Source organism: Euprymna scolopes, chromosome 14 (assembly GCF_053919585.1).
Source record: "Euprymna scolopes isolate OS-2025 chromosome 14, ASM5391958v1, whole genome shotgun sequence".
Classification (NCBI taxonomy): Eukaryota; Metazoa; Mollusca; class Cephalopoda; order Sepiida; family Sepiolidae; genus Euprymna; species Euprymna scolopes.
In genome coordinates this window covers 93696703-93720140 of record NC_136495.1, presented here as the reverse complement: position 1 = coordinate 93720140, position 23438 = coordinate 93696703, and the positions used below count along the sequence as shown (strand labels likewise).

The following is a 23438-nucleotide window of genomic DNA, read 5'->3' as shown; positions in this document are numbered from 1 at the left end:
CAAAAGAAGTGCGTCAACTGATCGATTTTCTTCAGGGGGGGGGTCCCAAAAAAGTGACATTTTAATGCTAAACATTACATATTTTTAAATCGATTTATAACTGCCCCCAAAAATATGGGTGCCAGCTCTTCTACATAAAGTATACACGGGGCCGTTTATTTTGGGTCAACTTGTATTTAAAACCCGCTGAGTCATGTCACGTGATCTTGACGTCAGCCAGCTCTGTATATTTCATTTCTCTATGGCGTGATGTTTGACCTAGAAAAGCAGACGTTCGTTTAAGCACATGCATTTTTTAAGCGTTTAATTTCAACAATTTTCACTTCCTCTTAGAGTAGCGGTAACATGTCATGTTTTCTTTTCTGACTTCGCCTCAAGGCTTCGGGTTTGAGCCTACCTGCCTACCAAAACTTTTTTTTTTCCCCTACACACACACCAACAAACACCCGGGCAACACTGGGTACTCCCACTAATCTATATATATAAAAGGAAAAATGTGTGTGACCATTTCATGTATGTCTCGCACACGCTCACGGGGGTCGTTACGATCGCTTACAACTGTTTATATAGCCTCTAGATAATAATATTTACGATTTGGGAATGCGTGTAGCGTCTAGAGTTATTTACGTTGACTTTTACAAAATTATTGCTATTTTGGCTTCTTACGTGTTGATTGGGCTTTTTCATATAAAAAGGGAAACTAATTCAACTCTAACAAGCTGTTCTCGACATCGCGCCGGGAACGTCCAGAAGCAATCGGCTTTGATCAATTTGGGGACAAACTCCTCTTATATCAGACAATTGCTAATCAATCTGGACAATGGGGAGCTGGTTTCCCCCTCCCAAACATGTGTTGGGTAAAAAAAACATTCAAAGTTGGGTAAACAAACCCAAACGCTGCCATATAGCAAAAGTTAACTGCGTGACTTCTATTTGACCCTAATTAATTAGGTCAAATAGAAGGAGCAGAGTTAACTTTTATTGCAGCCACCTGTCAGTACTTAAATAAATAAATTCAAACATGTTTCTGTTGTATGTCGCGGTGGCTGAATGGTTAACGTCGCACAATTTTTTTTCACACTTTAATTTCCAACTTTGCCTCAAGGGTTCAGGTTCGATCCTCATACTTACCTACCAAAACTTTTTTTTTTATTTTAACCCCCCCCCTCCCACCCGGAGTTTGATTTACCCAAAACCACACACACCTCCAAACACCCGGGCAATGCCGAGTACCCCCCCCCTAGTTTATAATATAAAAGGCAAAATGGACGCGCGCGTTTGTGTATGTCCAAGAAACGCTTTTTTTGCTGGGCTTCTCAACATGGTTACTATTTTGGAGAAGTTTCCTTATACTCCCTGGATTATAATATCTCAGATTCGAAAATGGATGTTGTCTTTATCTTTATTTTGATCGAGTTTTTAAAAAATTCCTGATTTTGAGTGTTTGTTTCTCTTTCTCGTATAAATAAAGTGAAACTAATCATAGCAAAAGCATGCCACCAACCTTCTGGGCTGGAACATCTTGAAGGCAATCAACTTTGATCAATGTGGGGAGCCCTTCATATCAGACAATTGCTATTCATTAAAACACTGCCAGAGTTCCCTCTTTTTGTGGGGAGCTAGTTTTCTCCAACATTGTGGGGAAACAAATATAGTGGAAAGCTTAACTGGCCTCCAGTCAGACATTCATTTCTGGGCCTGGGTGAATGTGGTTAGAAGCAAGAAAGACAAGTCTTACCGTGGGTGCTCAGCGAGTGAGTTCAGGCGAAGAAAAGGAAGAACAAACATGGTGGCCAGCATTTTTATTTCGTCCGTTCTCGCGTAATCTCGTGTGTGCGTGAAGATGGAAACTATAAAACGATGTTCATTTCTCGGTGCTGGGAGATTGTTTCCGATCAGGCAGGAGAGAAGGCAACAAGAGTAGAGACAGAGGACTGTAGCGATAATCTTTCTTGAACATTCCGTTTGTGTATTTAAGGTGACCCCCCCCCTCATTATACTTAAAGCTATTTCGGCGATGGCCAACGCAGGCTTAAGCAACATGATTAAGCCTTTTAATGGCGACAGTGATGTGGTGGCGTGGCTTAAAAAAGTAGACCTTGTAGCAAGGATTCAGAGGCTGGATAATGTGGCTGCAGTAATACCACTGTTTCTAGAAGGGGACGCACTGGCCCTCTATTTGGAGCTCAGCGAGCGGGAACAGGGTGACGCGGACGGTATCAATGGTCGACTGATCGAAGCTTTTTTGAAAGAGAAGAAGTGGACTGATCGAAGCTTTTTTGAAAGAGAAGAAGTGGACTGGTGAATCTGTTGATGTCTACGCGAATGAGATAAGGAGATTGGTTGAGTTGTCGGGCATCAGGGGACACGCCACGAGTCACGTAGTCAAGATGACTTTCGTTACCGGGTTCCCGGAAGAGATATAGAAAAGGTTGCAGCAGGTCCCGGGAGTGGAGACGCTGGATGTGAGTGAGCTGCTTAAAACTGCAAAAATCTTGGTGAGCACCCAGCCCACGGAGCCTGGAGGAACGACAGCAACGGTACAGCAGGATGTGGACAGGAATCTGCCGAACCCGGGGATGGCATGCTTCGAATGCGGGGGACCACACATGAGAAGAGACTGCAGGAAGTTCTTGCAATGGACAGTGTGTTACAAATGCAATCGGAGAGGCCATTTAGCGGTAAAATGCACAAGTTTGGGGAAACTGGCGAGGGGAGGCCGATGCGCCAGCGGCTGCCCCAATTCGAGAATAGTGGCGCACCCGCAGCAGATGCCCAAACAGAAGATTGCGGTGGAAGGACGGGAAGTTATGGCCCTGATTGACACTGGCTGCACCACTACCATGGTGCACACTACCCTGGTCGGAAGATGGAAAGGGAAGGGTGAAGTAGTGGCATTCGATGGGTCGCGAGTGAAGTGTCGAGGGAGGAAGACCGTCACTATTGATATTGCTGAACGTCTGATGAGGGTCCATGCAATTGTCACTGATCGCCTGGTGCCTGGCGTCCAAGCCATCATTGGAATGGATGTTATATATATATTGGAGGTGTTACCATCACATGTAACAACGTGAGGTTCGGACTAGCTGAGTGCGCGGTGACGGAGCAAGCCCCCAGAGGGATCAACAAGACCGGGGAGGAAAGAAAATTGTCGATCAAAGATCAGGACTTCCGAGCCGAATTCGACGGAGAGTGGTGGACGGTGGAGTGGGCATGGAAACATCAAGTGCCATCGCTGACAAACAGGGTGGCGTACTACACAAATTCGCTTAGAGGAGGGGCGAGAAAGGAGTTTGAGCAAGAAGTCGACCGATGGATTGAGGAGGGGATACTGATGCCTTGGACGGATGACGTGGAGTCGGGCATTTTTCTGTTGATGGCCGTTCTGCAAACAACTAAAGGGAAAGTAAGACCGGTCCTGGATTTCCGAGAGCTGAACGGCCATGTTAAGTGCCATACGGGAGGCGACACCGTAGATGTGTGCAGTGAGACCATTAGGGAATGGAGGCAGATGAATGGCGCATCTACGTTGGTAGATCTAAAATCTGCCTATTTGCAACTCCATGTTGCCAAGAAGCTCTGGAAATATCAGTTAGTCAAGTACACAGGCAAGTGGGGTTCGGGTTAAATTCGGCACCCAAGATTATGTCAACTATCCTCAGGAAGATTCTGGAGACAATGGGAAAGGGAGATGGGGTAGTGAGCTCATACATAGACGACATTCTGGTGAATGAGACTGTGGTAACTGCCAAGGAGGTGGTGGCTCATTTGAAGAGGTTCGGGTTGGTCGCCAAAGAGCCGGAAAAATTAGACAGAGGGGCTGCTTTGGGCCTAAAACTGAAACGAGGTGTGTCAGGACTGTAGCGATAATCTTTCTTGAATATTCCGTTTGTGTATTTGAGGTGACCCCCCCCCCCCATTATACTTCAGTGAACTCATTCACTTAACTATCTATTTCTACAAGTCAACTTTTTGATTGACATCGCTAAATTTGTACGCTTTTCACTTCCTGTCGCGTCATAGCATAGTGGTAAGATGTCAGGTTTTCTTTCACTTCCTTTTCCGCCTTCACGTTATGGGTTTAAGCTGCCTACTATCACTTTTTTTTTTTATGTTCAACACACATCTCCAAACACTTGGGCAATGCCGGGCACCCCCGCTAGTAACAATATAAACCTTAAACTTTGAGTAATTGTCTTAGTCTAAGATTTTATCTAAGATCTATGTTGGATAGGAAGGCCTACCATAAGTGATGATATGAAATATTTTGTTTTTATATTGTGTTGCCTTCATAAGAATGTAATCAAATAAACAGAAAATTTTGAATGGTTATCTATTTTAAATGCACAAATATTATTGAACTTTACTAACCAGATTATATAATCATTCAAAGACTTTAAAAAGGCACCACCTCATGCTTTTTTCTTTGTTTTTTTCTTTTTACTCATTAGAAGTGGTTGTATTAGTAGTAGTAGTAGTTATCCGATGAATTCTTCTGAATGTAATAAATCAAACTTGATATGTGTTTGTAGCTCAGTTGTTTCCCAACTATTTTCCAATGACTATCTCGTTTCAATTTCACTATACGTTTTGCGACTCCATCCAGAAAACGAGACCAAATTCTTAATTTTAAACAACTTAAAGAATGTAAAAGTAAAATGTAAAAAATATGTTTTGAAAAAAAAAGATTTGGCAATCAAAGACAACTTTTTGTTTTGATGGACATGTATAAGCACAGCTCGCACAGATTTGTTCTTCCATTCTATTTTTAGTTCAGTGGAAAAAAAGTAAATTTGCACAATTTATTTCTGTTATAAATGTTGGCTATTGGAGTTTTTGTTATTCTTTTGTTGAAATGTTTATGAAAGCTTGAACCATTGAGCTGCTTGACAACTCTGGTTGTCAGATTTAATTTGATCCTAGTTTTATCAGGTCATGTAAAGGCAAATCATCAAATTGACTTGACCCTGTTAGTTTTTGTTCTGCCAGCTAACAACACAATATGAAATATAACCTATTGGCTGTTGCACTCTGCTATTTGAACTTTTTTGTTTTCTGATATAAAAATTTTCTGAATTAAATCTATACAAATAAAAGGAAATGCCTGTATTCTCATTTGCTATAAACTTAAATAGGACGGATGGAATTTCATCTATACTTGGCATAAGGGTGGGCATAAGCTAATTAAAGTAGGTCTTACTCAATTCTGAAAATAAAAAGATTTTACGGTAATAACATGGGATTTACATTCATGCTGAATCATATGACTTAACAACACGAAAGTTATATTAATTATGATATGGTAAAATTATGTTTATTTCACTTTGATACTCTCTCTCTTTCTTATCCTTTCTCTTCTGGTCTAGTTTCAAAGATCTATGACATAAACTTATGGAGCATTTTACAGTTGGTTTTATTATGGGACTTTTCCTTGATATTCAAAGTAGTATAATGTATAGCGTTTTTATACTCGTACCTAAGTTAAAATTCCGGTATTGTATCTTGACAATCCTTTGTGTTTATTCACTGGAGGATAGTAAGAATTTCAAGTGAACTTTTAATTGCTTTTAGAATTGGATTATAAAAATTCTAGAAACAAAAATGCATAATAAAAAAAATTATATCAAGTTTTCAAGTTAAAATTTATTGTCCCTCCTCCTTTTTGGTAGAATCTAATAAATTAGAAGTGTTTAATTTGAACTACAATTATCGTAACAAACTGAAAACTGCCCGATTTCCAAATTCGTACAGTTTGTTTCTATTAGGGTTCAAAAACGCACTGTCTTCTCATCTACTATAATGTTTTATAATATAAAGCTCAAATCGTCTTGCTTGGCCGTTGAGACCCTCCAGTTCCGGTTTATGAGTTCTGGTTTTAAAAATTTTGTGCATGTGTAAATAAATAAAAACATAATCAGTAATTTATGGATCATCTTATTTCATTTATTTTTAAATAGACTTATATATTTTATTTTTCTACACTCCTAACATAAACAAAACGGATACAAATAAATAAAAACTGAAAATAATTTTTTAACAATTGGTTTGCATTACAAATAAATAAAATCGTTCCACTTAAGTGTTTTACTCTTTTTTTTTTTTTCATTTAAAATAATAAAATACACAAATATTTTTTTATAATTTCCCCATGGTAAATTTTATATTCATGTATTACAAAACTAGAATGGATAAAACAAATCGTATTTACTTGTATCCCTATGAGGGCAATTGTCAGATTAAAAGAGTTTTTTTTGGGGGGTCACATTTAAAATATACAAATAGAACAAAACTGTAAATGCCTTTTACTTTTTTAAATTTGGGGGGGGGGGGAATCGTTCTTTTCCATATTGCATTTTTTTTCCTTACATTTCTGTATATTACTTTTTTAAGAATTCTAATATGAACAAAATGATATAAAACCGAAAATAAAAAAATGTATGTTTTTAGCATCCCAAATTGTTTAAAATAATCATTTTGATTGTACTTTCATTACAAGTTACAAACAAAAATCAAAACAAATATGTTTTTCTAATGTAAAAAAAAAAACTACTTGATCGATTTACATATTTTAAAAAATATTTTCTTTACTCAAGTTGTGCGTGATTAAAACTATATTCATAGAAATTTAGAACTTGATGGGAAAAATGTACGTTTTTAGCGTCCCAAATTGTTTAAAACGATTATTTTATTTGTATTTTTCATTACAAGTTGGAATCAATTTCACTCAAAAGCAAAACAAATATGTTTACAACATAAACTATTTCAAAGTCTTTTGTATATTCTGTAATTGACAGTTTAAAGACGTTAAAATTACTTGTAAAACAAAGGATTAAATTAGTTTGCTTTACAAATATATATATAAAAAAATAGGCAGTTATTTTCATTTATTTATTAAATTGTTAGGTGAAAGTACAGAGGAGTTAACAAAGTTGACACTTTTCAAGAAGACCTTTCAAATAATCGTCCAATAGTTTCGCAAACTGGAAACACAGTATTACGCTTAAGCAAAAATGCCCCCAAATGGCCAAAAATGACATGTTTTGCTCCATAACTTTTGATCCATCCATTAGATTTTTCTGAAACTTGGCAAAAATGTGAAGCCCATTGTTCTTAATATAAATCTAGTATAGATAACCCTGGCAAAATTCTAGTTTGTGTCCCCAGGGACTTTCAGCGCTAAAAACGCCTCTTTTTGTGGCTCTTTTTTCATATTTCTCAACAAAAACTTTATATGTCTGACTATATAATGGTTTTCCATGGTAGTCAACTCAAGTATACATGTGTTAAGGCCTGAAACTGCACCGTTATCCATTTACACTGGGATTCGGCGTGATGTCAAAAATGCTCCAAAATGGCCCAAAAATGACACTTTTTGCCCCATAACGTCTAATCCATCCATTAGATTTTCCTGAAACTTGACCAAAATGTGGAGGCCATTGTTCTTAATATAAATTCAGTATGGGTGATCCTGGCAAAATCCTGGTTCACATCCCTCTGGGACTTTTAGGGCTAAAAAAAACATGCCTTTTTGGAGCTCTTTTTTCATATTGCTCAAAAACTTGATATGCATGTATATATAGTGGTTTTCCATGGTGCTGAATTCAAATATACATCTTAATGCTTGAAACTGGAATTCAACGTTCCCAGGAGCTCAAACGGGATCACGAATGCCCCAAAATTGCAAAAACTGACTATGTGAAGGCAACATTAGCCCCTCACACTTCCCACATTCATCATTTCTTCACTATTTTTTTGTGGCGTCATCTCACATGCAGCAGCAGAGGAAGATCATGCACGCGCGGCTTGTTAGCATATAAATTATTTATTTGACCCAACAGGTCATGGGTATTCTAGTATATACTAAAACTGAAACCAATGTGACGGAGATGATTTCAATGTTTTTCTTTGAAGAAATATGGTTGTAATTGCAGTCAGCCTTTATGTACATTCATTTCTCTGCAAAATGTCAAATGTCATAGATTCATTTGCTCTATATTGAAAATGGCACACATTAAAAGATTCTCTAATTTAATTTTGTAACAATAACAAATTAATTTTATTATTATGTTTTTCGTTTATCGTGTTTTTAATTTCCCTTGTGTGCTGCATTGTTTTTAACATGGAATGTATGAGGATGTGAATATTTATAATTCGAATTGCATTTTAATTGCATACTTGCTGTTGAAATGAATTATTTACTTTTTAATAGTGAGAACTAGTTCTATTAAGAGATAGTCTTAGTATAACAATGCTTCATATCACTGGAAATTTTGAAAATACATTAAAAAAATTTTTTATTATTCTACCGGCTGTAATCTGAAAGCTTGACATCTAATCGATTTCAATATCAAATAAAGAAGGGGAAAAAAGCATTTATGTAGGGGGGTGGGGCTATTAAATTTTTTAAAATCTATCTTTAACCGGTTTTAAGAATGACTAACACTTAAATTCGGTTTTGAGAATTATCATTTTTTTTGCAGTTTCAGTGCACAGATTTTTGCACTAGAAATGAGTTTTCTTTTTTTTTTTCTTTTTTTATCTGTTTGTCTTCTCATTTTTTTTTTTTTTTTTTTTTTTTTGTCATTTCATCTTTCAAGTCACTTTTTGCTGGGTGATTTGTTTTTCTTAGGACAAAGCCACTTGGAAAGTAAAACATTTTATCTCTTACTTTCACTATTATTTTTCACTTTCTTTTTCCCCTTCGTTCATCTTTCCTCTCTCCACCCTCTCTCTCTCTCTCTCTCTCTCTCTCTCTCTCTCTCTCTCTCTCTCTCTCTCTCTCTCTCTCGTTATGTATTTTCTTTTCTGTTTTTCCTTTCCCAGCAAAACAGATGGAATCTATTCACATCAATGTTCCAGTTTTATTTAAAATATTTATCAATCCAAACTTGGAAATGTCGTTCATAAGAAAACTTCAAAAATCATTTCTCGTGCATAAAATATCGAACCATATTGAAAGAATTCTTTTTTCTTTTCATATTCTTGGTTATAAATCTTGTGACAGATTTCATTAATGTTCATTTGACTGTTGTAAGAACCTAAATATTTCAATCCTATTAGCATCAGCTGTTGAAACAGAAAAAAAGTTGCATATGTTTCATGATAATTACAAAGTACTTAATAATTATTTCATGTCATTTTTAATGAAAAAAATGTTTTAATTAAAAGTAAAAACAAATGAAACAGAAGTTGACAAATTTTATTCTTAACATTATATGGAAACAAGAATTGAATGCTTCAAATAATTTTGGTGCTAATGCAGAGAGTGATCCGTGCTATTTTTTAAATCATATTTCCACGTTTAATTAAAGTTTTATGTTTTTATTCAATTGTAAGGTTAAAGTACAGAATAGGTACAAAACACTTTTTCCTCCCCATGTTAAGAATGGCTTTTTAAATAAATTTCAGCACGGATCACTCTCTGCATGAATACCATTATTTTTTTTATCACATATTTTTTATTTTCTTAAACGTTTCTTTAAAAAAAATGTTATGCTTCATTATGAAGCTATTTTAAAACCTCTAATGTAAAGCTTTTCTAATTCCTAATTTTTTTAACCCTGTTTCAACAGCATACTTGAGCTACCAACTCCAACCTTGCCTAGACCACCATTTATTAAATTTTCTAGGGATCTTGCTATTATATTGTAAAAATAATTCCACAGTTAGTAAATCATACTTGCTATATATATATATATATATATATATATATATATATATATATATATATATATATATATAATCTCACTCAGTTGAAGTTGAATTCTGAGAGATGAAAATGAATAGAATATTTTCATTTGTGCTTTTTATTTGCATTGATTAGTTGATTTTTTTTTTTCAATTCAGGTTGCTATAATTACAAAAGTAATTAACATTTTGATCCCCTTTGTCATATTTCATTTTGATTAGCTCAAGTTGTCAGTTCAAGTACTGAGGCTGTGTTACACAATATTGATTAAATTGAAACTAGTTTCTATTTAATCTTTAGATTGCAACAGTGATTTTGCTTTTATTGTCAAAATATCCAAGACGAAACAGTCTCTGAGCGACAATAAGTGAGGAAAAGAAATCTAATCTCTTTTGTAATCAGGGGATCACAATCTTTATCGTTTCAAGTTAAATATACAACATTTGTTTCTCTTCTGTTTTAGCTATAAAATTCCTTAATAATATGATTTATAGATTTTCTTAGGACATAAACTACAAGCTTAGCTGCTAGTTTTTGCAGTTAACACATTTGGGCTTAAGGTTCAACACACAAACTTTAGCTCAATTATATAATACAAAAAGGAATTTATGATAGAAAAGTTCAGAAATTGGTGGAACAGCAAAGGCTTGGTTTCCATAGTTTCGGTGAATAACAAACAAGGTCCTGAACAAGGTGCTCTATCTGACTATCTTCAACAGTCATAGTACTCAAAAAGCTGCAACCGTTGTTCAAGAGATGCCGAAAGGAGAAATACTTCCCAACACCTTGGAAAACGTCATTAATTTTTGCAGTGTATAAAAATACATCAGATCGATCTTCTGCATCTCATTAAAAATCAGTTAGTCTTCTGTGTGTCATAAAAAAGTTGCTTGAATCCATGTTAAATAGAAAAATTGTCAACCACCTCACCTATTAGTTGATGCTGTTTTCTCTTACTTGCAACCTCTTTCCCACAGGAGAGATGTTGCTAGCCTATCACTACTCTTTCATTATTTTCATGGCAGGTGTTTGCCTGAGCTTCAGTCTATGATTTCCCCCTCGCCAAACTTTCACAACTTGTCTACTTACAACCACTATCAACAATTTCCCCCAGTCTCTATCTGTGCTGAAATCTAAACGCAAATTCCATGAACAAAGCTTCTTTCTTAGAACTGCCCGCCTGTGGAACTCTATTTTGCTGACCTGCTTTCTAGCTGATTATATGATCATCTTCAAGTCCAATCAATGTAAGCAAGTTCTTGTTAAGATGTCCTCTTAATAATCTAATAATACTCAATATTCAACACTAACAATCACTACGTTACTGTTTCTGTGATCACTGTATATTCATTAACTTTAATTTTCGAGTGGCCTTTGGTGAGACACTTATAAAAAAAATAAATTTTTTTAGATTTTCAAACCATAAGTTATTCCTATGGACATTACTAGTAAATGCATCCAATGATAAAATGTATTTGATAAATTTGGTTTATTGTGTGATAATGACGATTTCTTAAGGATTCGTAGTTAAAAATTCTAAAGTTAAAAATTATGGAAAGCTTGCAAGTATTCTAATATAATCTTAGGAATTTCGAAGAATTCATGACTTAGAGAACATTTTGTGGCATCCTTTGTGGACAGAAAGGGGGGGGGTCAATTCTCAATAATGGTATTATCTTGTTTTCATCTTTGGAAACAATCAATATTCTGAATATCATTGATTCAAAGTTTTTGAAAAGATTATTGTATTATAGAAAAATTATTATATTATATAATCATTGAATAATAAAAAATCATTGTATTATATAAAAATTATTATCTATATATATAAAAGCGAAAATGTATGTATGTACGCTTTTCCTCGATGTCCACAAAAGGCTTCTTTCAGAGAAGCGCTTGCTCGGTTCACAACTTCTTAAAACTTTTTATATTATCTATAAATTGTAATATCTCAGAGTTACCCACGGAGCTCGCCTGTCTATTTAATTTTATTGACTTTCAAAGGTTAATTATTCAACATTTCCCGCATCGGCACACGTTACATTTGGTTTTCGGTATAAAAAAAAGTGAAACTCGACTCTAATCACAGCCCCCCCCCCGCTTCGGCGGCACGGGGGACAAGATCAAGGTGTAGTGTCTGTTCCGGCAGATACTGCAAAGCAAAGACCAGCTATGACTAGCAAAGACCATATGTGGGGGTAGCCCCACATATCTGAACTTGGTCAAGGTAGGGATCACCCTACGACCACAGTTACTATCCAGCTCCCATTTCCCACCTCTCGGGAGCAGGATCCCCCTTTCCCTCCCCCTTTCCCTCCATCTCCACATTAAAAAACGGCCTTGTGCCTAATTTGCTCAGTGGGGAAGCAAATAAATAAACAGGCCCCCCCCCGCTTCGGCGGCACGGGGGACAAGATCAAAGTGTAGTATCTGTTCCGGCAGATGCTGCAAGCAAAGACTAACTATGACTAGCAAAGACCATATGTGGGGGTAACCCCACATATCTGAACTTGGTCAAGGTAGGGATCACCCTACGACCACAGTTACTATCCAGCTCCCATTTCCCACCTCTCGGGAGCAGGATCCCCCTTTCCCTCCCCCCTCCCTCCATCTCCACATTAAAAAACGGCCTTGTGCCTAATTTGCTCAGTGGGGAAGCAAATAAATAAACAGGCCCCCCCCCCCGCTTCGGCGGCACGGGGGACAAGATCAAAGTGTAGTATCTGTTCCGGCAGATGCTGCAAGCAAAGACCAGCTATGACTAGCAAAGACCATATGTGGGGGTAGCCCCACATATCTGAACTTGGTCAAGGTAGGGATCACCCTACGACCACAGTTACTATCCAGCTCCCATTTCCCACCTCTCGGGAGCAGGATCCCCCTTTCCCTCCCCCCTCCCTCCATCTCCACATTAAAAAACGGCCTTGTGCCTAATTTGCTCAGTGGGGAAGCAAATAAATACAACAGGCCAAAACCCCCCTGGGGGTCTGGCTGACAAGATCAAAGTGTAGTATCTGTTCTGGCAGATGGTGCAAGCAAAGACCAGCTATGACTAGCAAAGACCATATGTGGGGGTAGCCCCACATATCTGAACTTGGTCAAGGTAGGGATCACCCTACGACCACAGTTACTATCCAGCTCCCATTTCCCACCTCTCGGGAGCAGGATCCCCCTTTCCCTCCCCCTTTCCCTCCATCTCCACATTAAAAAACGGCCTTGTGCCTAATTTGCTCAGTGGGGAAGCAAATAAATAAACAGGCCCCCCCCCGCTTCGGCGGCACGGGGGACAAGATCAAAGTGTAGTATCTGTTCCGGCAGATGCTGCAAGCAAAGACTAACTATGACTAGCAAAGACCATATGTGGGGGTAACCCCACATATCTGAACTTGGTCAAGGTAGGGATCACCCTACGACCACAGTTACTATCCAGCTCCCATTTCCCACCTCTCGGGAGCAGGATCCCCCTTTCCCTCCCCCCTCCCTCCATCTCCACATTAAAAAACGGCCTTGTGCCTAATTTGCTCAGTGGGGAAGCAAATAAATAAACAGGCCCCCCCCCCCGCTTCGGCGGCACGGGGGACAAGATCAAAGTGTAGTATCTGTTCCGGCAGATGCTGCAAGCAAAGACCAGCTATGACTAGCAAAGACCATATGTGGGGGTAGCCCCACATATCTGAACTTGGTCAAGGTAGGGATCACCCTACGACCACAGTTACTATCCAGCTCCCATTTCCCACCTCTCGGGAGCAGGATCCCCCTTTCCCTCCCCCCTCCCTCCATCTCCACATTAAAAAACGGCCTTGTGCCTAATTTGCTCAGTGGGGAAGCAAATAAATACAACAGGCCAAAACCCCCCTGGGGGTCTGGCTGACAAGATCAAAGTGTAGTATCTGTTCTGGCAGATGGTGCAAGCAAAGACCAGCTATGACTAGCAAAGACCATATGTGGGGGTAACCCCACATATCTGAACTTGGTCAAGGTAGGGATCACCCTACGACCACAGTTACTATCCAGCTCCCATTTCCCACCTCTCGGGAGCAGGATCCCCCTTTCCCTCCCCCCTCCCTCTCTCTCCACATTAAAAAACGGCCTTGTTCCTAATTTGCTCAGTGGGGAAGCAAATAAATACAACAGGCCAAAAGCCAGTTGTCTCAAGAGAGCTAAGTAACGTTTGTTCAATGTCGACTTCGTCATATCAGACTGTAGCTTTCATTTTGCTCCTCCTAATAAACAGGGAGCGGGTTTTTAAAAACAAACAAACCGATTTATTCACCTCATTCAAAACTGTCCTGCACAAAATGCTAACTGCTGAATACCTATCGCCGTCACGTCAATCAAAAACGCGTACCTGTTTTTTTTTAAAAAACACTTTACTATTTTCCAACTGCGCGTCCTGAAGGCTTCGGTTTTTTTTTTTCATGGGCACCTGTTTTTTTTTTTTTTTTCACATTTTCGGGGTTTTTTCACATACCCCGAACAACACCCGGGCAACGCCGGGCACCCCTCACTAGTATTATATAATTCTTGAATAATAAAAAATCATTGTATTATATAAAAATTATTATATTATATTATCATTGAATAATAAAAAATCATTGTATTATATGAAAACCATTATATTATATAATTCTTGAATAATAAAAAATCATATATAATCATTAAATAATAAAAAAAAAAAAAAACGATTTTATTTCATGTTTCAGAATTTGAGATGAGAATCGATCATTTGTATTATCAGCTGAAACTTTGTGAAAATAACATCCAAGATGAGAATAGCAATCAAAATAATTTACATGGTATAGAGTTTCATATTTAAGGCAACTGTAAACAAAAAAAAGGTTCAAAATTGTTTTAATCGTTAATTAAATTTACAATCCTTTCTACAATTCAAGTATATTTCTTACAAATAAACTTGATTGTATGCCTTTCAGACATGAATGTACAACAGTCTTTGTTTTATCACCGTTCAATTATATACAGGGTGGAGCTTTACACTCACCAGATCTTAAACACCACATATATTTATCTCTGGGATTATTTCAAAGATAATTATCAAAAAATCCTTACATTATTCCGGAACTATCACAAACCAACCAGCTTAAGTGTTTGAAAATGAGTAAATTAAATTTCAACTTGTGATAAGTCGGGGGGGGGGGGGTATTTTGATAAAATTTAGATGTAAAAAAAATTTAAATTTTTTTCTTTTTATGAATATGCATTTCATTCTTTTTCATATTACTTCAAGTTGTGTTAGTTTCAGTGGTGGTCAATTTATTTTTTTCAACTTAGTTTGCATATAAAAATTTCATCTTAAAGAAAGTGGACCACTCATCAATATGGTCGGTTTAATGTAGAGTTTTGAGTTGTTTTTCACAAACCTTTTTAAGTTAAAAACTTTAGTGAATTAAATGATTGCCTTATTTTTTTTTTTTTTTTTTTTTTTTTTTTTTTACATGGGTGTCACCACTTATCAAGGCCCAGAGGCCACTCAAGGATAAGGGTTAATAGGTATACATTAGTCATTGTGATTTTAGCATAGTAAACAGTGGGAATTTTGTAACTTGGATTACTTAGGGGGACGATTCAATTAGAACTTGTTCACATTGGACTTTTTCTCTTTTTTTTTTCATAGGTATCACCACATTATCAAGGCCAAGAGGCCACTCAAGGATAAGGGTTAAAGAGTGTACAGTAGAAATTGGACAATATAATAATCATTAGTAATGAAAATTTGTAAAATTTGATAACTTATATGGAACGGCTCATCAAGAACTTATTTACGTTAGACTTGAAGACAACCATATTGTAGTCAGCCGGAAAGCAGGAAAACGGAAGACAATTCCACAGGCGTGCAGTTCTAATAAAAAAGCTTTGTTCATGGAATCTACGTTTAGGTTTAGGCACAGATAAAGAGTGGGGGGAATTATTGATAGTGTTTACAGCTAGACGAGTGTTTCTTGTGAAAGTTTTGCGAGGGGGGACCATAGATTGAAGCTCAGTCGAACACTTTCCATGAAAATAACAATACATCAGAGACAAACTCGCAACATCTCTTCTGTGAGATAGAGGTTGCAAGGAAGAGAAAAGGACATCTCCTACGAGGCTACGAAGTCTATTTTGAACTCTATCAAGGCAGGCCAAGTCCTTTCTAGCAGCTCCTGCCCAGATGTGGCAACAGTATTCCATCCTTGGATGTACCTGGCTCTTATATAAATAGAGAATTGCATCATCAGTGAGATATCTACTGGATCGATAGAAAGATCCCACCATTTTTCCAGCGGCCTTGGCAACAGATTTGATGTACGTGTTCCATTTAAGATCAGGAGTAATGGTCAAGCCCAGAAGCTTGTCAAAACTTGAGGCCTCCTGAAGACGAGAGCCATTCATTTCAATTGATGCCAGATGAGGATCAGAATGTTGATGATGTAAAGAGAGAAGCTTGGTTTTAGATGCATTAAAAGTAACCAGCCACTCCTTTCCCCATTGTACTACATGCTCAAGATCAGAGGAGAGAGAATTGGAGAGAACTTGGTCGTTTACTGTCTTAGATGTGCTACCATAAATGGTAGTGTCGTCAGCATAGATGTCTACAAATGATGTAAGGATGTGATTTGGAAGATCATTAATGTAGATCAGGAAAAGAGTTGGGCCCAGGATGGACCCCTGAGGGACACCGACATTAATACTGTGGGCTTCTGATTTATGCCCCTCAACTACTACTCTTATGAACCTATCAGAAAGAAATGATTTAATAATTGAGAAGACATTTCCAGCTATACCATAGCTAGAGATCTTATGAAGTAAACCTTTATGCCATACCCTATCAAAGGCCTTAGATATGTCAAGAGCAATTGCCCTAGAAAGGTTGCCTCCGTCGAGAGATTTGCTAATCCTATGAGATATAACTGTAAGCACATCTGCTGTAGATCTAGCAGAACGGAAACCATATTGAGTGTCACTAAGAAGGTTATTTTTGTTGATCAAATTGTGTTTTTGCCTGTCCAAATCTAAATTGTCTTTTTATTGATTTCTTATTAAAATAAAAATCTAGCTTGATCTCTGCTGTGCTTTGAATCATATGGAGATTCAATGCGTTAGCTTTTGTGTCATTTTTTTTTTTTATATTTTTTAATGTTTTTTAATGTTTTTTAATGTTTTTTAAGAGGTAATGGGATTTTACTCAATGCTTAGAACAGCTTGATCTAGTAATTATTAGGGGTCGGGTTAATGAGTGTCAGGTGAGACAACATCATGATGCTTGGTAATGATGAAACTTGGGTAGTATTTTTTTTACTTAAGAGGATGGCTCAAAAGATTTAAAAACAGTTATGTTGTAGTCAGTAGGGAAACAGCTCCAGAGTATTGTGTTCCACAGATGGTGAGTTCTAGATATTTTCTATGGGATTTCTTCTTCCACCATATACATTCCAAGGCTTGATCAGCTGTCTTAAGATTTTGGTGTATTATTTCAAATGGTTTCTCAGCCTTTTCTCAGAGGCCTCCATCTGGAATCCAATTTTAGCAACGATGCACCAGTTCAGGCGATTTGACCTGAGAATGACATAATAAACCATTACACACACACACACACACACACACACACACACACACACACACACACACACACACACATTCATGTATATATTGAACAAAATGGTCCTAAAATAATTGTATGCTTGAAATAAAAATTATTGATTTATTTTTATTTTTTTTTTTATGCAAACGTCAAATGATTATAATTCTAATGATAACCTCGTTATCCAACAAATGTTGATTTTAGAATGCCATTTTGAGAAGGGCAAAAACTAACCCAATGTGTCTGGCCTTGCATGTCACCATGACAACTCAAACTTGTCAAATCTGAAAGGTTGTTTAATATAAAATTTAGTTTATGGTAAAATGAAACAAATTGACAAAAGCTAAAATCAACCATCATTCAAATGTTAGAATTATCATGTGATCTAAAAAAAATTTTTTTTTTTTTTTTTTAGACATTTTAGATTTTAGTAGCTTCATTTCTTCACACAAATGAGTCATCACCAATGATAATTATTGTGTGGAATCAATTTCTTTTATGAAACAATTTGTATTTGAAAACTTAAAAAAAAAAAACATAATACTTTCAATGTGGTAAACATTCCATATATCACTTGTAAGTAAAAATGTGTTTGTTTATTTTTAACTAAAACCTATATGTGGTATCCTTTTTTATTTTTCTGCCTTATTGGAATTTGTCATGTTTATTGTTCATTTTTGTTCATTTTAAAATATTTAAAAACTTTTCTGATCTTTTTCTTTTACTTTTCTCTTTCCTTTTTTTGTACATTTTCGTTTTTCTTTTTAAGTTATATTTTCATTCTGTTTTGTTCATTGTTCTTTTCTCTCTTATTCCTTTTATTTTTGTCTGTATATAAATGTGTTTGTTTCCATCGTGTATAGACTCTTCAAATACTAGTATTTATCTTTTATTTATTTATTTGTGTGTGTGTGTGTGTGTGTGTGTGTGTGTGTGTGTGTGTGTGTGTGTGTGTGTGTGTGTGTTATTTGTTTTTGCGATACGTTTTGAATGAAATTCAATTATTTATACAAAAGTACATTTTTACCTAAATGCGAGTTGGGAATAATTTTCCCTTTTACCAATTTGGTACCCCCAAATGGGGAGCGGTATATATATTGTTTTAAAAATATAATTTAATATATAATTTGTTCGATGGTAAATAACTGATGATCCATTTAAGAACATTGGTACTATTGTTTGTTCATGTAAGTAAAATTATTCAGCCATATGGAAGATTGACTTACTGACAAAATAATGTCCCAACAAAGGCCAATTTTTAGTTTTTTCTTAGTTTTAAAGGAACTTCCAAGGCATATATATATATTCTAGCAGGAGCGCCCGGTATTGCCCTGTCGTAACATACACTTAAATATAATGTTTTAGTCTACGCAGATTTCGTATTTATTATTATAGAGTCAATTATTTCATATTATATTGTACCCAATATATAGTCATGATTTCAAAAGTACAAAAAATATGATTTGAGTTCCATCAGCTAGAATCGAAACATAAAAACATAGTTTCACGATGTCTACAGGTTAAGCACAGAGTGAAGTTTATTTGTACTCAATATGGTTGGACTGTGGAAAGGAGTGTGAATTTTATTAAATAAAAGATGTTTTCCTTGACGATGTTATTGATAGACTATATATATATATATATATATATATTAAATAAAAGCTGAGGAAAAACGTTACATATAACTATTTTATCATCAGATGAATAAGGAGGGAAGAGAATAAAAGAAAGAAAAAAATTGTTTAGGTCATGGCATTTCGAAACTAAATGCCTTTCATCAGAAGAGGAGAAAGGCCAGCATTATATCTATAATATAAATCTCAGCTGTCTGTTTAAATGTATGTATGTATGTATGTATGTATGTATGTATGTATATCTACCTAAAAGTTTCAACAGAGGCGACAGATTTTCATGAGATCAGTATTGAAGCTCGACCCTTCGGACGACAAATATCAAAAAATTGGCTTAAACATTAATTTCTTCACCCTCAACTGGGCAATTTTCTACAGGGAGTGGTCGCTTTTTTCGCTGATATTTTCAAAAGTCATCCCCTCTTTTTGATTCATTTGTCTTAATTTAAATCTTTGCTAATTTTGGTTTGGCGATGGACGCAACAGCAAAGACGTCATGTTTTTTGGGGGTTTTTTTTCCACATTCTTTTCCTCCTTCATGGTATGAGCCTGCCTACCTACTACCACTTTTTTGCTCAACACACACCTCCAAACACTCGGGAAACGCCGGGCACCCATGCTAGTAAGAATATAAATAAAAATTGTCTCGAGAACATTTAGATTAGAAATGAAGAATGTATATATGAGAAAAATTATATAAAGAAATGCATAAACATATATGAATAGGAAAATAAATGAAGAATGAGAAATATTAGTAGGAAAAAATAATAGGAACGCTAAAAAATGAAGAAAGAAGGTAAAAGAAACTAGAAATGGGGATAGGGGAAAGAGTACATCAGAAATACACATAAAGAGGAAAAAATATGTGTATAGTTAGAAGTAAAAGAAAAATTATAGGTAAAAAACAAACAGGAAAGTCATTAAAGTGGCATTTTGCAGAATATGGGAATTATCCAGGATAATGTGCACCGCTAGTAAAATCCGAGGTTAGATTCTTAGGTAAGAAGATCCTTAAAAATAATTTCATGACACATAGTCATGTTGGGATGATTAGCATGTAAAAGACGATGCAGTAGTTCACAAAAAATACCTAGTGAAAAACTGAAAATATCAGCTTCAGCAGAAAAATAAGACTCCATAAGATTCCTTTAAATATGTTCAAGGAAAAACTGGATTGTTCAAAATCCTATTCAAATTCATTATTTATATTGGGTCTCTACGGACAAACTTATCTTTAATTGACCTTTGACAACTAAATATTTTTGTTTACTAAGCCAAATAGAAAAGTTACTAGCCAAACCTGCATAATTTTTAGAATATGACATCTTCCTTCTGTTACGAGTTTGTGCATCATAAAGATTTTTCTGTGTTTTTTTAAAGTGTAATTCTAAATATACAACAAATTTTATGTTGATGCTTGAAGCTATAAACATTCTAATTTCTTCAGATTTCGTTAAAAAAATAGTATATTGTTCTATTAAACGTTTATTGTTTAAATAATTTAACTGTTCGTTTTATAAAAAAAAATGTTGAAAAGATATTTTTCACTCAGTAGTGAGCTTTGGAAGATTGTCAATGAAATAAAAAATAAACGCAATCGCTAAAAGATAAGCGTTTCATTATTTCTAGTCTCCACTTTGAAAAATCATTCGCAAATGCGACTGTTTCACTTACAATGTAGATCCCTCTGTGTGTGTGTGTGTGTGTGTGTGTGTGTGTATATTTCTACTTATTTATATAAGACACTTTGTATATCTGTATGTGAGTTCATTCTCTATAGACTCCGAAACAGCTAGGCCGATTTTATGAAATTTCACACAAATGCACTTTGTTTCTGGCAGTGTTCTTAGATAGGTTTCGTATCAGAAAACCTTTGATAATTAAAATCCGATTAAAGAAGAAACAGCCTGAATTTGACCAAGCTTAAAACCCTTATATAGCCTAGCATAACAAATGCATTTGAGAAGTTTTATTACCACACAAGCAGAAAGGCCCAACATATAAAATCAGCAGTAAGTTCTTTGATAAGATAGGGGTACATTCGAAATTAATGCTTCTGTTTAGAGCACAATTGATACCTAACTCTTGTATTTTAAACTTTAATTCAAGCCATTTTATATATATTTTTTTTTTTTAAATCAACACTAAGTTCTCTACAGGGTAATGTAGATTATAATGTATTGTGGATTAAATCACTCCAGGGATGCATGTTCAGCTTCCTCCTGCACTGCTGGGGGTCCCTGATATGAGCATGCAGTTAATTGATTTGATTGAAAATTGGGCGATTTCACCCATTTTAATGATAATAAAAGTATTGAAAGTGTGGAATGTTTGTGGATTCTCATTCAATCCTGGGTAACGTCGGGTTTCTCTGCAAGCTAAGAATAAAAATAATAGCACGAAAAAACATTTAATCGTTGTATAAGTTGGCTAACTGAAACTAAATGCTACATATTCTAACTATAAGAAAGCAAGTGTTCTAGCTATGCATATTACTCACCATGAAAATATGTGAACAAGCCACTTCCATTATTACAGTGATTTACCAACATACAAGGATTAATTTAATATGCTGCTGATTTCCAGTTGTGTCAAAATAAATGAATTGTGCACTATTAAACTTTATTAGTGTTGGCAGCTATACAATTTTAAGATAGCCAATAAAAACAAGTCCTTTGAGTGTATTGTTTCGACATTCATCAGAGGAATATCATTAGAATATAATTTTAATTGAATAAGGCATTATCAGCTTTTTGGCTATGATCAAAGTGTAGTATCTATTCTGATACTACACTTTAGCTGTTCTGTTCATCGGTCGGTGAAGGAGAAACCCTTCTAGATTGAAGCAATTTTGTTTTATCCTAATCCAGAATAGCCTCTTTGGAGAGCTGGATTTTCTCTACATTAAAATTTGCCCTTGTTTCTAAAGCTGCACTTAAGAATAGGACCAATAAAAATGGTTGATCAACCTAAGTTGAAAATATTTGACCATCACTGCCTCCGTCACATCCTGCATTACCGACAGACGGACAACTGTTTTTGTTTTTCTTTTTTTCGCCTATGCCTCAACCTGAAATACCTGTTATCTGTCTTGTTACAGCAGTGTTGGAATCACAATTGGATGCGTATTCGCTGAGGACCACCATACATAGGCAACCATGTTTCAGGATGAGGTGCAGATCAGTGAAAAAACTGGCTTAAGCCAATCATGCTGAATGCTGTTGTGCTTACAAAATTTTTCTATTGTCCATAAAAAGATTTTGAGAGTAAACACATCCTTACTAACACCTCCAAAGCTGGGTAATGGAAATGTGATGGAGCATAATTAAAAAATGTTCTAACAGAATTATCAAGTGAATTTTGACAAATCTTTCAATCTTGTTTTGAAATCTATAATGATGAGGACTAATGACCTGAGTCTGCCAAGTTCAAATCCAGCATGATTTTTCATTTATGGATGTTGGCAATCTCCACTTAGTTCCTTCTGTAAATACCTGATTCCTAGAAGAAAACAGCCAACCAACACCAACAACAGAATCAAGCGAGTCAAAAAATCTGCCATGATGTTTCATGTGAATTTAATTTAATTTGAGCCCAGAATGTTAGTCTCTTTTCTAATCGAATTACCAAAACAATGGCACAATGTCTTCCTGCTGTGAGTCTGTTTAATGCTTAACATTAAAAAGGTTATATTATCCTTTCATAAAGATAGCATTCCTGTTCTTTAAAATATGGTTTTATCACATGTATGTAGATATTTTTTAACAAGGGATATTATTTTAAGAAACTACTACTCCACCCTCAAATTTCAGCAAGGAGAATAATTTTAAGAAATAGTTTCATCCTTGTGGTAATTCACATATTGTACGTTATGGCTGGGTGTCATCTTTTTTTTTTTTTTTTTTTGGTCTGTAACCTTCCAGAAACTTTAAGCTAAAAATGACTGCGTATATATCGGCACATGCAATGAAATATGCTGATTGATATGAGACTTATTGTCAGATTCACTGATACTTGAAACAATGAATCCTTAGACTTAGAACAGGAACACTAACAGAAATTACTGTAATAGTGTGATCAAATTATGGTTAAATCATGGATAAATTCTGAATAAGACATATTTTCTCAGTAAAAAAAAAAATCTCTATTTAAATGAATCTTTTAAATCTTCCTTTTTATAGCTTTTGCACAACAAACACTGATAGGTGTTAAAGTATCATGTATCAAGTCAATTCTTTTGAAAAATTATATTTTTATATTTGTTTTTGATTTTGTCTACCATTCATTTGGCATCAAGAATATGTTTTAGCTGGAATGTGACAGGTAATTGATATCTTAAGGACACAAGTAATAATTTGATGTTTTGATATACATATTTGTTTCTTTGCCATTCGGCAAATCATCAAAAATAATGTAACTATGATTTTTTTAATCATACACAAATTTTAAGATGTTTTAAAGTGACATAAAAAAATGTAATGAATTTGCATAATTTACTTTTTTAAAATTTGCAAAAAGCCATTTCATGAACTATTCTTTCTTT

General features: G+C 35.5%; 1 protein-coding gene across 6 annotated transcripts in view; it reads left to right on the top strand.

Annotated features, from left to right (window-relative positions):
* Nucleotides 1–23438, top strand: part of LOC145293166 (uncharacterized) — a 333600-nt gene that overhangs the window by 152173 nt on the left and 157989 nt on the right. The gene's annotated exons all lie outside the window — the stretch shown is intronic.